This window comes from Eubalaena glacialis, chromosome 3 (assembly GCF_028564815.1).
Source record: "Eubalaena glacialis isolate mEubGla1 chromosome 3, mEubGla1.1.hap2.+ XY, whole genome shotgun sequence".
NCBI classification, from domain to species: Eukaryota; Metazoa; Chordata; class Mammalia; order Artiodactyla; family Balaenidae; genus Eubalaena; species Eubalaena glacialis.
Window position 1 is genome coordinate 147,775,906 of NC_083718.1, and position 12,222 is coordinate 147,788,127.

Sequence of the window (12,222 nt, forward strand, 5' to 3'; positions counted from 1 at the left end):
CTGAAATGGCCAGGCCCTAGTACCTTTGCCATGCTTATGCTTAGTGAGAGCTCCCTGGGAATCATGGGGCCTCAGTTTGAAAGCTGAAATGGATTCTAAAGATGCTAACAGCTGGAGGCTGTCAGCTCACTGCTTTTTGCAGCTGAATGGCAGGTTCTTTCTTGAAGGGAGGTCTGAGTGGTGCACTTCTGTGACTGCTACAGCCATGTTCATTCCCATAGGCAGTTCTTGCCTCCTGGATCCCTGACCTGTGTCAAATGCCTGAGCTTCCAGCTTGCTTGGCAACAGGGATCTGACTGGCCCTGAATGGAGCGTCAATATGAAGAAAGAAGGTACTTATAGAAGATAGAATTAAGTATCTCTAGGGCAACCTTAAGTAATCAATCATTATGTTTTCATTGAGCATATACTATATGCTCTGTACTGTGCATGGTGGTTGCTTTTGGAAACCCCCAACTGTAGAATCATAAAATTAGAAGGGACTTGAGTTCCCAATTAAGTCTCCCTCCCGTGAGCAAGAATCCCTTGTATAACACCCAATATAGGGCAGTATCCTCTTACATACCTCCAGGGATGGCAAGCTTATTACTTCAGTCATCCTTTTGGTTGTTAAACAGCTCTACTTGATAGAATCTTCCCTCTTAAGTGACACTCAAAATGCTCCCACCACCCTTAATTTATGAAGTCACTTTAATAAGACGTCTGCTCTCTCATTCATTAATCCTTTAAGTATTTGAAGACAGTTGTCCTGGTTCTTAAAATGCTATTGGAGAAGGGAGGCTATTGGAGTCTCTGATTCCCTAACTGTAAAACAACAGGGTCTGACTACTCCTGATCACCAATATCTCTTTATGACCTAAAAGTCTATGAAGCCATGAAAACTTCATGGAACAATTCTCAAATAAAAGAGAAATCCATATAAATTAAAAGACAATGAGCGCTCTCTCTGAAGTGTTTGTTGTACATTTCCTCTGAGGCACACTGGGACTCAGGAATAGCGGGACCATCTGCTGAGCTATTGCCCATTTATGTTGAAAGAAAACAGGCTCTTGCTAATTAGAAGCATGCTCTTCAAGATGAAACAATACAAAGTCTTCAACATTTCCCCACCATTAGCAATTCCTGATGTTGACTGGACATGTTAATACAACCCCACTCTCCATCAGGAAAACAAATAAAACAGACATGATGGTTCACAACACAAGAAAGAATTCTTTATCCTTCTACTCAACCATCACACATTGATGCACTAAATACTCACTATACAGTGGTCTCCATGATAAGTTCTTTCACATGTATTATTTTATTTTATTTAATACTCACAAGAACATTACGAGGAAGATTTTATGAACTCCACATTCCCAATGAGGAAAGTTGAGCCTCAGAGTAATCAAGTGACTTGTTCAAGGTTACCTAGCTGGTAAGTGGATGAACTAGGACATTCTGACTTGAAGTCCAGTGCTCTGCCCACTCTAACGTTATGAGGAAATTTCTTAATAAAAGACCCATGCCCGTGTATGTAGAGTATGCAACTGTTTTAGTTTGGGTTTTCCCAGAAGCAGATCCTGAAACAAGGATTTAGGTTACAGTTGTTTATTTTAAGAGGATAAGGAAACACCAAAAGAGAATGGGAAAGTGATTCAGAGAAGGGAAGGTAACCAATACATTGTGCATTATCAAACCAGCTGCCACTGTGGGCAACTGGAACTAAATCCTGCTGGGGAAAGTCTGAGAGCCAGTATAGGACACAGGGCACAGAGTTAACCCACCCAACGGGGAAGGAGCTGGGATATTTATAAACCAAAGCTGCCAGTCATTGGTTCAGGTCTTCTTCTAGCAGATGTTAATTTTCTGGCACTACCTGCCATTCAGGGAGACAAAACATGCTTCATAAGCTTGAGAAAGACCTTATTTAGGCAGAGATATTCAGGAGCTGGCAATTGGGGATTGGGTTGTTGTGCACTGAAGTAAAGGGCAAGAGGATATGGGCAGAGCCCTGACAGCACCTGCTCTGGCAACTAAGTGCCAAATACTATGGAACCTGTCAACAAACACCTTGATCACCTACTGTGTGAAATAGCACAAGGGTGAACCACACAGATGTGGACCTGCTCTCATGTGCTTCTTATCCAGGCAGTAGGACAGAAATAAGTTATTCCAAATAAATATGTAATAATTTAAATGTGCTAAGTGTTGGTAAGGAGAAGTTCTGAACCCACTTAGCTAACCCTTACTAACAAAGGACAAACTCATTCGGTCTTACCCTCTGTCTCCTTTTACCTCTGATTCTGTTTTTTAAAATTAATTAATTAATTAATTAATTTTTGGCTGTGTCGGGTCTTCGTTGCCACGTGCGTGCTTTCTAGTTGCAGCGAGCGGGCGCTACTCTTCGTTGTGGTGCACAGGCTTCTCATTGTGGTGGCTTCTCTTGTTGCGGAGCGTGGGCTCTAGGTGCTTTGGCTTCAGTAGTTGTGGCCCGCGGGCTCTAGAGCACAGTCTCAGTAGTTGTGGCACACGGGCTTAGTTGCTCTGCGACATGTGGGATCTTCCCAGACCAGGGTTCGAACCCATGTCCCCTGCATTGGAAGGCAGATTCTTAACCACTGCACTACCAGGGAAGCCCTGATTCTATTTCTTTTCTCCTTGTCAGAGCCAAACTCCCTAAAACAGTGTGTTTAGAAGTCTGTCTCCCTACAGTAGATTATGAGATCCTTTGGGCATGGAACTTTTTTTTGTTATCTTTAATTGTATTATGTAATATTTGATACATAAAAAGGAATATATGGACTTTGGCATTAGCCAAGATAGAGTAAGTTCACTCCAGCCTCTCTCCCCCACTGACGACAAGTAAAAACTTCTGAAAAAATATATACAAAACATAACAACTCTGAAACAACAGTTAGGCAGATTGGGAGGGAAGTCCATTCTTGAATAATGACTCATAATGGGGGTGAGTTTCAGGGTTTTTTTTTTTTTTTTTTCCTTTTGTCTCTCCCAGCATTGACCTAAGGGTACAGAGAGTCCCAGACTGCAGAGAGGATACATATACCAAAAGTTCTGAAAAAAAGTTTCCTGCTTAACCAGAAGACTGGGAATAGGCGACCTCCATGAGCTGACAAATGTAGGGAGAGATTCCTGGGGTTTCTTGTTTCTTTTTTTTCCGCTTGGTTCTTCCCTGAGGCCAGACCCATTTGGGAAGAAGTGGTGGTCATGGTGAGGGCATCTATGTGATGAAAAGTAAACCTTTCTTTTCTGGTCAAAGGAACTGGGAAAAGGATCCCTCTGGCCCAAAGAATATAATGGAAATTCCTATCTTTTCCCCCTCTCTTTTCTTGAAGTACTTTGTCACAAAGGTAGGCACATTTCTGTGGAATTTCTCAACGGCACAAGGGGATACCATTCTAAAAGTTATCTTGACTTTCTAGCTAAAGGACTCAGAAAAGAAGTCCTCTGGTTCTCATGGGAACCAAAGAGTGTGAGCGGAATCTTGGAGAGAAGATCTCTGGCAAAGGGGATCCCCTACATCTGTGTATGAACTGACACAAGTCCCTAACCCACCCCTGAAATGCACATTTCACCCTGAGATGCATGTAACGGACCTAATGAAACAAAACAAAGGCTTTGAAAACTGAACTGATATTGGAATCACCACTCACAGAAGGTGAGATAGAACTTGTGGTCTCAACCTAACTGGATTGATTACCTGCTAAAACAACAACAACAACAAATCAACATTCATTAGAGGATGTTAACAAGACCGAGAGTCTCACAACAAAATATTCAAAATGTCCAGGATATAATCCAAAATCACCTTACATACAAAGGACCAGAAATCTCTTGCCCACTCTTAAGGGAAAAGACAATGAATAGATATTAACCATGATATAACCCTGATGTTGGAATTATCAGGCATAGACTTTAAAGCAGCTATTAGAACTATTCTCCATGAGGTAAAAGTGAATACTTTAGAAATAAATGGAAAGATGGAAGCTTTTAACAGACAAATAGAAATGATAATAAAGAATCAAATTGAAATGTTAAAATTGAAATACTCAATAAAATTGAAATATTCAATAACTCAACTGAAATACTCAATAACTAAAACTGAAATACTCAATTGAAGTAAATGATTCATGGTATAGTCTCAATAGCAGAATGGAAGGAACAGAGGAAAGAGAAAAAAGATTGAAAAAAATTTAAAAAGCCTTAGGAATCTGTGGGACACAAAGAATATGTGTAATACAGTTATGATGCAACATAATAAAATGAATACTTAGGAACTTATAACCAAATTTAAGAAGTAGAACAGTATTACAAAGGATTAATCCCCAAAATATACAAACAGCTCATGGAGCTCAATATCAAAAAAACAAACAATCCAATTAAAAAATGAGTGGAAGACCTAAATAGACATTTCACTAAGGAAGACATACAGATGGCCAAGAGGCACATGAAAAGATGCTCAACATCACTAATTATTAGAGAAAAGCAAATCAAAACTACAATGAGGTATCACCTCACACCAGTCAGAATGGCCATCATCAAAAAATCTACAAACAATAAATGCTGGAAAGGGTGTGGTAAAAAGGGAACCCTCTTGCACTGTTGGTGGGAATGTAAATTGATACAGCCACTATGGAAAACTGTATGGAGGTTCCTTAAAAATCTAAAAATAGAACTACCATATGACCCAGCAATCCCACTCCTGGGCATATACCCTGAGAAAACCATAATTCAAAAGGAGCCATGTACCACAATGTTCACTGCAACACTGTTTATAATAGCCAGGACATGGAAGCAACCTAAATGTCCATCGACAGATGAATGGATAAAGAAGATGTTGCATATATATACAGTGGAATATTACTCAGCCATAAGAAGAAATGAAATTGAGTTATTTGTAGTGGGGTAGATGGACCTAGAGTCTGTCATACAGAGTGAAGTAAGTCAGAAAGAGAAAAACAAATACCGTATGCTAACACATATATATGGAATCTTAAAAAAAAAAAAAAGAAGTTCTGATGAACCTAGGGGCAGGACAGGAATAAAGATGTGGATGTAGAGAATGGACTTGAGGACATGGGGAGGGGGAAGGGTAAGCTGGGATGAAGTGAGAGAATAGCATCAACATATACACTACCGAATGTAAAATAGTTAGCTAGTGGGAAGCAGCAGCATAGCACAGGGAGATCATCTCGGTGCTTTGCGATGACCTAGAGGGGTGGGATAGGGAGGATGGGAGGGAGGCTCAAGAAGGAGGGGATATGGGGACATATGTATGCACATGGCTGATTCACTTTGGTGTACAACAGAAACTAACACAGCATTGTGAAGCAATTATACTCCAATAAGGTTCAATTACAAAAAATAAAGTAGAACAGTATTAATATACTAGTTGCCCTTTCCCATTGTTAGGCCTACTTCTCCAAGGTAACCTCTCTCCTAATTATTGTATTTTTCATTCCTTTTTTTCCCCATAGCTTTGTCACATATGTATTTATTCTCCAAATAATTTGTTTCAACATTATTTTTGTTACAATAGTGAGTTTAATATTTTGAAATTTTTAATAATTTTATAACATAATGTCTAAGATTCATCTGTATAGTAGTCTATATCTATAGTGAATTAACTTTCATTGTATAATATTTAAGTATATAACTATGCCACAATTTAAATGTCATTTTCCTGTAGATTAAGATTGTGTTATTTTCAGTTTTTGTTCATTTATTTATTTTTCTATTATAAGCAATGTTGCTATCTATGATTATTCTTCTGCTTGTCTCCTGGTACCCACTTGTATGATTTCTCTAGGGAGGAATCTCTAGGAATGGAACTTCCTCTGGACCATAGGTTATGTGAGTATTTAATTTTATAAAGAATGCCAACTAATTTTTGTTCCTATTTACACTCCCTTTCCTTCATATCCTCACCAACACTTGTCAGACCTAAAGATTTTTTGTTAGTGTGTTGAGTAAAAATCACATCACAGTTTGCATTTCCCAGACTTCTAAAAAGTTGAACATCTTCTTAAATGTTTATTTGCCATATGTGTATGGCATTTTTTGTGAAATGCCAATTCATATCTCTTGCTCGTTTTTCTTTTGGGTTATTTGACTTTTCTCATTAAGCAGTTCTTTTCATATTCTGTACACTAATCCTTTATCACGTAAAGTGTTACAAATATGTTCTCCCAGTTTGTGGCTTTTTTTCTTTTTCTTTTTCTTTTTTTTTACTTTCTCTATGGTATCTTGAAGAATAGACATCTTTAATTTCAATATAGTTGGAGGTATCACTTTTTTCTTTTATGTTAGCATTTTTTGATGTCTTATTTAAGAAATAAGTTTTACCCCTTTGTCATAAAGATAATCTCGTACATAATCTGCTATAAATTTTAAAGTTTTGCCTGTCAAATATATCTTTAATCCATTTGGGACTGACTTTTGTATATGGTATGTAAGAAGGATCCAATTTCATTTTAGTCTATTTGGACATCCAATCGTCCTAGCACAGCGGTCCTCAACCTTTCTGACACCAGGGACCGGTTTTGTGGAAGGCAGTTTTTCCAGGGACGCGGTGCGGGGGGATGGTTCAGGCGGTAATGCGAGTGATGGGGAGCGGCAGATGAAGCTTTGCTCGCTCGGCCACCGCTCATCTCCTGCTGTGCGACATGGCTCCTAATAGGCCATGGACCAGTACCGGTCTGTGGCCTAGAGGTTGGGGACCCCTGTCCTAGCACACTTTAATGAATAAATCCGTTTTTCTCAAATAATTGTGAGGCCCCTCTAACAGATAATGGTTTTTATATATGTGGAGGTCTGTTTCAGGAATCTCTATTCTAATTCTATAGTTGACTTGTCTGTGCCTGAACCTATACCATACTGTTTAAATTAACAAACTTTATAATATGTCTTGATATGTGGTAGAAGATATCCTCCCACTTTGAAATTGAATTGGCTATTATTTGACCTTTGCGCTTCCATATACATTTTAGAATCAGGAAGTCAGTTTCCCTAGAACATCCTAATGAACTTTTAATTGGAACTGTATTATATCTATAGATCAATTGGAGAGAATTAACATATTTACAACAGTCTCTCTTTTCATGAGTATAGTATATTTCTCCCTTAATTCAAGTCTTTATTTAAATTATATTTTCTGGATATTTAGATTTTTCTTATGGTTTTATAGGAGTTCTTTATATTTTCTGGAGGTTTATAGAAATGAAATTAATTTCTATATATTGATATTATAAGGAGTCACATTTAAAAATTATTTTATTATTCTAATAATTGGTACATATACTCTTTTAATCCTGTATATAGTTATATAATTTTCAAATATGATATTTTTCTTTTTTCCTCAGGCCTAATTATTTTTGTTTCTTCCCTTCATCTGATGTCTCTAAGGAACCATGTGGTATTCCTTAGAATACTGTGGGACTATCTAGTACCTAAGACTGAGAGAAAGAATAAGGGAAAAATCGTGAGATCTGTACATGTGTTTGTTTGTTTGTTTTAATCTAGGAGAATGAGAGATTATTTCCACTTAAAATATTTTAAAAGAATGTTGGAAAACAGAGTTGTATTTTAATTATTCTACAAATCACGCTTATTCAACATATTAATTGTTCTCATGTTGTCTCTAATCAAGGGTTATTGGATATCTTTATTTCCACTTTACAGATGAAGAAATTGAAACAAAGGAATGGAACATATGCTGTCCAAAGTCACAGCTCTCTAAAGTATGGATTAGATACAGTCTGTCCAGATTGTGTGTATATGGTCTGTCCAGATTGTTCCAATATGTCAGGCTCACTCAGAACTTGAGATGAGTAGATGAAGAGGCAAAGAACACCCCTGAATTTCTTACAAACAATAGAGTGCACTGGGTCATTATCAGGATGGAGTGGTCAAAAGGTGTGTGGCGGGGCTGGAATAAATGAGTTTGACTCTTGACATGTTTTTCTTTCAAGTTAAGACCTATTTCTCCCTTATGGTTTAGTTCACCAATGATTCAATTCTCTTTGTTAATATATCGAGAATTATTTTATTGGCAATGTACTCAGTGGTTTGAGAGAAGAGCACACCCTCCTCTTTTTGCTACACTGCAGCCTGACCCTGTGGCCAGCTGTTCATATACACCCTTTCGAGCCAGCCAAGAACAGCCGCTAACTGTCAGGACTCAGCTACGTGACAGCCATCCTAGTCCAAGGCCCACAGCTATGGAATTCACTGTCAGAGCAAATTTAAATAAATTCAAACCTCCATTTAGTATAGCCTGGCATAGCTCTTGGCTTTGGGGGGAGGTAGTGGTGGGAAGTCCTATTAACAGCTCCATCTGAAAAAAAAAGACTGTTTCTTAAGTCTCCCCAAGAGCCATTCCATCCAGAAATCTGGGACCTCCACAGGAGTGTAAATCTGTAACAGCAGTCATTTTAAGACTCTCAGGCAATCAAAACCATTCTTCCACAATGTGAGGGGCACCAGCTGTATCGGTCAATATCCCAGCTAGAAACAGATGACATTCTCAAACTGGATGATTTGAGGATAGTTTTAAAAAAAGATTATTCACATGGTATAGTCATGGATTAGGGAAACAAGAAATGGTGAAGTACCCTGAGGCTAGTAACAACAGGAAGTGATTCTAGGCTTATGTTAGGAAGGTGGAGGGGAGGTGGTTACTAGAATCCAGAGAGGATCATCTTAGGAAAGGGCACCTGATAGGACTTTCAAATTAGGGACACAGCCAGCCTGAGGTGATCTGTCATGGAGAGAGTCTAGGGTAAACACCCAATCTCACTTTCTTTCTATCTTTTGATCTCTTGCCTCCCTTTAGCTGAACCCAAGGAAGCTGTTGATCATGGGAGCCTGTTGATGGGCTCATAAAGACCAAGGTCCAGGAGCACAGAGCAGGTTGGAGAAAGGTGGAGAGTGATTATAAAGGTCCCATTGGAAGAGAATTGGCACTGTCCACTGCCTTTGCCCTTCACCTTCCCCTCTTGTCTTTGTCCAGGTAAAAGATTGCTGTCTTCAACAGAGATGACACAAAAATCCTATCAGATAACATAACATCACATGGGGATTTCAATTCAGTTATATTCCCATCTGAAGCTTAAATGAGCCCTAGCAACTACCAGGTTCTTAATGAAAGGTGGGTGGAAATGAGGGGTGAATAAGAAAAATATTAATTAAATAAAACATGCAGGTATAACCTCAGCTTCCATATAACTGATCATGAAGCCTATGTAGTTAATTATAGTTGCCTTCTTCTACTACCACCTGTATTTCCATTACTCACTGCCAGTCCTTCAGCCAGATGGAATTCTTTTTTTTTTTTTTAAATATTTATTTATTTATTTATTTGGCTATGTCAGGTCTTAGTTGTGGCATGTGAGCTCTCTAGTTGTGGTACACAGGCTTCAGAACATGCAGGCTCAGTAGCTGCGGCATTCAGGCTTAGTTGCTCCATGGCACGTGGGATCTTAGTTCCCCGACCAGGGATTGAACCCACATCCCCTGCATTGGAAGGCGGATTCTTAACCACTGGACCACCAGGGAAGTCCCCAGACGGCATTCTTTACCTATTGAAGGAAACCAAAGCTTTATTTCTATGAGATCTAAGGCCTTGAAAATCCTGTTTTTGTTTTTTTCTTTTTAACCATTTTTAAAATTGAAGTATAGTTAATTTACAATGTTGTGTTAGTTTCAGATGTACAGCAAAGTGATTCAGTTATACATATACATATATATGCATTCTTTTTCAGATTCTTTTCCATTATAGGTTATTACAAGATATTGAATATAGTTACCTGTGCTATAGTAGGTCCTTGTTGTTTATCTATTTTACATATAGTAGTGTGTATCTGTTAATCCCAAATTCCTAATTTATCCTTCCCCCACTCCCTTTCCTTTTGGTAACCATAAGTTTGTTTTCTATGTATGTGAATCTATTTCTGTTTTGTAAATAAGTTCATTTGCATTATTTTTTTAGATTCCACATATAAGTGATATCACATGATATTTGTCTTTCTCTGTCTAACTTACTTCTCTTAGTATCATAATCTCTAGGTCCATCCATTTTACTGCAAATGGCAATTTCATTCTTTTTTTATGGTTGAGTAATGTTCCATTTTGTATATATATATTATATATTATATATATAATATATATATTATATAATATATATATTATATATATATTATATAATATATATATATTATATATATATACACACACACACATCATATCTTCTTTATCCATCAATCTGTTGATGGACATTTAGGTTGCTTCCATGTCTTGGTTATTGTAAATTGTGCTGCTATGAAATTGGGGTATATGTAATAATTTCAAATTGGAGTTTTCTCTGGATATATGCCCAGGAGTGGGATTGCAGGATCATATGGTAACTGTGAAAATCCTATTTTGGGTTTCCCCAGTTTTCCATTGAACAGGACTGTTGGAGAACAAGAAGTGCCCCAGTGAATCCCCTAGGTTATAGACACAGTCGTCTTTACCACTATTGTGTGGTGGCATCTCAATTTCCTTCTGGTAATTGGAATCAAACATCCTTGCTGGCACAATGGCACCTTTCTTTGCCTATTGGCTCAGCAGCATGAGAAGCCCAGAAAATATGGGGGAGTAGTAGTCTCTGCATCTCATTCAACAGTAATAGAATTTATTCTCTGGTGAAAAGATTTCTCCTTTGGGACAGTAGGAACTCCAAACCCATTGAACCCAAGATAATGATTTGGCAAGCAAAAATTTCTCCATAGGATGTTGCCTCCCAGCTGGTGCCAAAAGTGAGCCTTTATTAGGCCATTCCATCATTCCACCAATCCAACTGTATGTGCGTAATGGAGTACATGATAAGACTAGTGAATTCTGTGGAACTCACTGTCATACCTCCCTTTTTATAAAGTGTTTTCACTAATTGGAAGCAAAGTTATGTAATACATTACAACAGTGGATTTATTTGCTAATCCCCAGCTACGTACAACAATGCATGGTACATAGAAAGTACTCAAAAATATTTCTTAAATGCGGAATGAGAAAGGAGTAAACTAACCAAGAATGAAATGAATGAAATATAGGAAACACAAATATTTAAGGGGGGAGCAAGGGAAGAAATGAGAAGCTCTGAGAAAGAGTGGCCAGAGAGAGACAGAAAAAAATAAATAAATAGGGAAGAGTGCTGTCAAAGTCGAAGTAGGGGAATGGAAAGAAAGGAATAGCCAAGAGGGTCACCTGCTGCCAAGATGTTGCAGAAGATAAAGGCAGGAATGTGCACAGTGGAATTGGGGACTAGGAGGGAGAGAGGAAGAAGAGCCAGAAACCAGTGGATTTAAATGAGGAAATGGAGCCAGAGAGTGTAGACCACTTTTTTAAGAAAATTGGGTGAGAAAGAAAGACAAGAAGTTAAATAAAAGATAAAGGAAGTTTCAGGAGCAGGTTTTAATTTTGCTTTGTTTCATTGTTGGCCCTAGTATTTTTTAAAAATGTTATTTCTTTTGGATGAAAGAGATTTGATCATGGTTCTATACTGCAGGAAGGAGGGAAAGGTTATATCTCAAAGAGGAGATGATTGATTGAGCAAGATTTTAGAGAAGACTTAACCAGACACTGGAGGAAGTGGTTGTAACTTTATCATTTTAGCGGCAGCTGGAAGTTCCCTCACAGTCACCTACCTTTTGGAAAGACCTGGCTCAAGATTCATCCTGTCTCTTCTTTTCCATAGGTTTCTGTGCCCGGTTTCTATCAGCTGATGTAGCTAAGGATGTATCCTAGATGGAGTAGGGAAGAAAGGACATTGAGGAAGAGTTCGGTGAGAGGAATCCAATATCCAACATCCGTTTGCGTCTGGGAGCTGACTCACATACTCAGCATCTTTCTCACACCCGACTTCTTGTGCTTGGGGTTTGTCTAGGGAGTCCTTTTTATTTTTTCCTATGGACTCCTTCTTATTTTTTTCCTCTGAATCAGAGTGGGTTTGGAAATATAAACACAGGAATCATGACAAACTTGTCCATGTGGGAAAGAAAAGATGTCTCTGCAGTTTTAGTGGAGCATCTGGGTAGCAGTTATAGCAGAGAAAGAGCAAGAGAGCCTCATTAGGACTAAAAATTTTACTTCTTTTCTTTCTTTTTGCCTTATTAAATAAACTTTTTTGCTCTAAGGTGGATTCAGAGATGAAAAAGTCAAGTTCCCTGTCCTCAAGGAATTGTT

General features: G+C 38.2%; 1 long non-coding RNA gene across 1 annotated transcript; it reads left to right on the plus strand.

The window, feature by feature from the left end:
- The first annotated feature begins 7,843 nt into the window (after window positions 1–7,843).
- On the plus strand, window positions 7,844–11,822 carry LOC133088547 (uncharacterized). Its single transcript, XR_009700524.1, has 3 exons — window positions 7,844–7,917; window positions 8,837–8,913; window positions 11,735–11,822. It is a non-coding gene; the product is annotated as an uncharacterized LOC133088547 (long non-coding RNA).
- The last annotated feature ends 400 nt before the right edge of the window (window positions 11,823–12,222 follow it).